Source organism: Adiantum capillus-veneris, chromosome 1 (genome assembly GCF_014529385.1).
Source record: "Adiantum capillus-veneris isolate H3 chromosome 1, ASM1452938v2, whole genome shotgun sequence".
Taxonomy (NCBI): Eukaryota; Viridiplantae; Streptophyta; class Polypodiopsida; order Polypodiales; family Pteridaceae; genus Adiantum; species Adiantum capillus-veneris.
Genome location: NC_140931.1, coordinates 167740330 through 167743871, shown reverse-complemented (window position 1 = coordinate 167743871; position 3542 = coordinate 167740330). Strand labels below are relative to the sequence as shown.

General features: G+C 42.8%; 1 long non-coding RNA gene and 1 pseudogene across 3 annotated transcripts; both read left to right on the top strand.

Moving 5' to 3' along the window:
• The first annotated feature begins 795 nt into the window (after positions 1–795).
• On the top strand, positions 796–2476 carry LOC147465978 (uncharacterized; annotated as a pseudogene). The gene is made up of 2 exons (XR_015186804.1): positions 796–928; positions 1101–2476. The product of XR_015186804.1 is annotated as an uncharacterized LOC147465978 (transcript).
• LOC147465979 (uncharacterized) lies at positions 1756–2476 on the top strand. Of its 2 annotated transcripts, none has more exons than XR_015189603.1 (2): positions 1756–1887; positions 1973–2476. It is a non-coding gene; the product is annotated as an uncharacterized LOC147465979 (long non-coding RNA). The 2 variants fall into 2 exon arrangements; XR_015189601.1 differs by having other exon boundaries at positions 1761–1902.
• Positions 2477–3542: the final 1066 nt, after the last annotated feature.

Below are 3542 nucleotides of genomic sequence, written 5' to 3'. Positions count from 1 at the left end.
TGTAGTCGTGGGCGTCTGGATCTCCCCAGCTCGATCGCCCGGTCGATCAGTGTGCCTCTGGTGTGAGGCGACGGGCTCTACTATGGTAGTGGCTCCTCTGGGTGTCCAGTGTCTGCTTTAAAGAAGTCTGTGATGTGTCTCTGAGACTGGCTAGCCTCTCCTCTCATCAAGCTCTCTATGTGTCGGCGCAACTCCAGTAGAAACAAACCCAAGCATCTCTGATCCTCGTACTGCATGACTCTGGAGAGTGGTCCAAAACCCTCTCTGAACAAGCAGTGGAAGCGGCCTCGTATCTCGTAGTAGACGGGGCAGTGGCATGTGTAGTGCAACTCTGTCTCTGGCTCCATGCCACACAGGAGGCATGTCCTGGCCTCTGTTGGTACTCCATTGTATCTCCCAGTCTCGATCCGCAGCTGGTGTGAAGATGTGCGTATCTGGCCAATAGCACATCGTATCCCATGAGAGAGAGAGAGAGAGAGAGAGAGAGAGAGAGAGAGAGAGAGAGAGAGAGAGAGGCTCCTGAACCAACCAACCTTGGCAATGAGATAACAAATGAATACAATGGGGGTTGAGGGTTGCTTATATAGCAACCTCAGTGAATTGCCCTACCCAGACTTTGACAAATAAGTAAAATAAATACCTAAAAGCCAAACTAAATAATGGGATCGCTTTGGGCAGTTCACTTGAGATGCCTAAACTCTTACCACTTTCCCCTCCCCCCCTCCCCAAAAAAAAAGTTAATTCGCTTTCAAATTCTGGCTGTTTGCGATTATTTTTTTGTGAAGTATTTTTTAATGGTCTATTTCTGACTGTGAGACTTTACTGACCCTTTGTATCTCTAAGAGAGTGCAGAAAGAGAAGCACAAACATAAAGATAAGAAGAAGAAGAGGCAAAAAGATAATGAGACAAATGGTGACCTACCACGTGGTGAGTTGCAGCACTGTCTTTTCTGCTGTAAAGTAAGAGGATTCTAACTGGTAGTGTCTTTTCCCTTGTTCTTTTTGTAACACTCTTCATCAGTAGCCAAATAAGAAGGCGTTTGCGTGAATTTAAAGGGTTAAAGCTTGAGATTTTGGATTCTGTGCATGGACTGTGTCAGATCCGGATAAACGGTCCAAAAAGTCTCATCAAGTTGGAGTCGTTATTAATGAGGATCGTAGCTTGGCAAACGGAAGCTTGCTTGAGACAAAAGTTGCATCTTCTGACACTTTGCATAAAAAGACCAGTCAAAAGTTGCCAGCTGGCAGTTCAAATGCTGAGGTGCTCTCTGCTGGAGTGCTGGCCAGAAATGGCAAAGGGTATGAAATTAGTAGCAAGCAGAAACATGAGCTTCCCTTGGTGTCACTCAATGCTGCTTGTGAAACGAATGGTGCGGTGACATGTGAAGCAACCTATTCACAACCAATATATACCGTGTGTAGGAAAGAATTGGTCAGCATTAGATGATCAAGGATGGCTCTTTCATCAAAGTGATCATTGGTTCGGGGCAGTGCCCAGGCAAAAAGTGGATGAGAGTAACTCTTCCCAGGTATGGGCAGAGGCAATGCTCCTACCGTCCGTCGGCATCTATGCTTTGCCATACGTGGTTCCAGACTGATGAATCCATCAAGACAGGTGTCAATCACAGTTTGTCTTATCTGGCTTTGCCCCATATCAATCCATATGCATTTGTCTGCAGGCTTTTCTCTTAACGTCATTAGTGCTTTGCCCCAGACATGTTTGCAGAGGTGAGCAGTGTTGTGCAGCAGTGGGCGTCAATATGGTCAAGAGCTTGAGAAGTAAGCTTCTTGCAAAGTTTCAGCTGATAATGGTGGGTCAAACCCCTGAGTGTAGCACTGCTATTGCACTCCTTCCTCTTCAGACAAGGGTCAGGGGTCCTTTGAAGAGTAAGTACCACGTCGGTAAGTGCTTGCCCTTTTCCAAAAAAATTTCAATGGATTGTTCATATGGGATGGGCACTCATTTGTACAGGCTCTGCAGAAGCTCTCTTATATTTAACAGAGGCAGGGGCAAGCATTGATTGTTTCTTCCACGAAATCTCATCAACACCTCTTTAAATTCACGTGGTTATATTAGACAGCCCACGTATGGAGATTCAGAGAAAAACTCTTCAGGATGGTTTTTCTACAGACTGTTGAGTCGTGAGGACAAAGGTTGCGATCGTCATTACACCTCCAGAGAGTTCAATTGTGATGCCCATTTTGATTGTTTGATTCAAGTGAGAATTTGCAACTTGGTCTCCCAAGAAATTTGGGCAGAGAAGGTTGTTCTGGTTTCTGAGCAAGGTAGATGGCTTTTGTCCTTACCAAGCATCAGATTACACTTAGAAGGGAACTGCTTATGCCAGATGAAGCTCTTCCCTCATGACTATCTCATATGTTCAACATCTTATACTTTGTCCCATTTTTGGTTAACACTAACATGCGGACCTGGCAATGCGATGGATGTTTCAATCATGTTATCTACATTACCCTCTACTTTGCAGCCAACTTTATTTTGGCAAGTTATCCGGTGTTTTAAGCACTATCATGCTGGAATGAGAGATTTTGTTTATAGCAATCACATCGTGAGTTTCTCAATTGATATTTCCTGAATTGTGGAAGCTCAGCAATTTCCCATAATATTGTGTCATTTGCTCAAGTCACTGAAGATCCCTTTACTCTATTTTGATGTGTGTCATGTTGATTCCGGCTACACCCTTGCATGTGGCGAAATAACAAAGAAGTGGTTTTGTGGGGACAAGCGAAATGTGTGAACGGTTTCAAGGTCTGAATGGTATAGGGTCTCCATGGGAAGTATGCCATTGAACATGGCTTTTGGATAAGAGAGGCCTTGACTTTAGTCAGGAGAGCCTTTGAGAGGGCTTTTGCTTCCCAATCACACGTTGCACCTAGGTTTGAGAAGTTTTATATCACCTTATACGTTGCACCTTTTAGTAATGCTTGGCTTTTTCAATGCTTGTCTGGGCACTTCGTTGTACGTTTTCGTCGTCTTATATGACACCAAGAAAATAGAATATTGGCAATTTCGGCTATGAAGGATGGAATTTTATTATGTTTCAGTAAATAGTAACAACATCTTATCAGAGTAGAGCTTTGTAGTTAAAAAAATGCCCACCTTTTTATGTAGTAATATTAATGTTGACATGGTAGGCCCATGATTGGAAAGAGGAAACCTTATACCTTACAAAGAATCAAACAAGTAAGAACATGAAAAACCAAGTATGCTACTTGACTGTAATTTGTGCAATGGTAAAAACCTTAGGAACCTTAGCTACAGAATCTTTCTTGCTGATGCTTTTTTAACAATTGTTCCAATTTGTATTGGTTATTGGTTGCAAGTATGCTGTGCTTGGGGAAATTGACAACCACAAACATGAGCAAATAGATAGTGTTATGCTTTATCAACATACTACATTGTATTTATATTTTCAGAATGTGCTTCCCCCTCACAAAGCTACAGGCTACTTGGGAGTTTAGTTTATACTCTACAAATTACGATTACTTTTCTGGTTGTATTGTAAAGTCCAGAGTGCCATTAT